The sequence below is a fragment of the Ceratina calcarata genome, unplaced genomic scaffold, assembly GCF_001652005.2.
Source record: "Ceratina calcarata isolate Rehan_Ccalc_2016 unplaced genomic scaffold, ASM165200v1 scaffold2880, whole genome shotgun sequence".
Lineage (NCBI taxonomy): Eukaryota > Metazoa > Arthropoda > Insecta > Hymenoptera > Apidae > Ceratina > Ceratina calcarata.
In genome coordinates, this window is record NW_017151162.1 from 2,630 (window position 1) to 3,394 (window position 765).

General features: G+C 40.0%; 1 protein-coding gene across 1 annotated transcript in view; it reads right to left on the minus strand.

Moving 5' to 3' along the window:
• The window catches only part of LOC108623670 (glucose dehydrogenase [FAD, quinone]-like), a gene marked incomplete at its 5' end in the record, with an annotated part of 6,253 nt that overhangs the window by 2,600 nt on the left and 2,888 nt on the right, over nt 1-765 (minus strand). The gene's annotated exons all lie outside the window — the stretch shown is intronic.

Sequence of the window (765 nt, forward strand, 5' to 3'; positions counted from 1 at the left end):
ATATTAAAACATATATGCACTGATTAAAAATAACTGAGATAGAAAATCCTCTGAATAAAATAATTGTAACATACAATTCTGACCTACATTTCATACATACATTGAAATTTATGCGATTTACAATTAGTTTATCTGTTCAACTGATATTAAAACATATATGCACTGATTAAAAATAACTGAGATAGAAAATCCTCTGAATAAAATAATTGTAACATACAATTCTGACCTACATTTCATACATTCATTGAAATTGATACGATTTACAATTAGTTTATCTGTTCGTCTGATATTAAAGTGAACGTTCATTGACGAAAACTACCGAGACAGAAAATTCTCGCAATATTTCCACGCACACTGGCACCTTTCTATTTGTTCACGATGTATACACTCACTATCTTTCTCGATAGGTACGCTTGCCGCACTTTCTCATGGCACCGTGTTCGTCGCTTTGGTAGACATTTCGTGTTCGGTTTACGGTATTAAAAGATTCGAGGAACTCGCGACGAGCCGGCAAACGGCTAACCAGAAAACGCGAAGCACCGGCTCGTACTAACTAACGCGAGCGGGTCGCGAGCGAGCCGAGAGTGAAAACCAGTCGCCTAGAGAAGCGCCTCTCCTTTCTTTCAATACCACCTTCGAAAACCACGAGACCCACATCCTCCGACCCGGTAACGCTTCACCCGATTCACGTCCTCCATTCCGCGACCGATACTCGGTTTTTAACGAGCTTCTTCTCACACCAATTATTCCCAGTTCTTCGTTTCA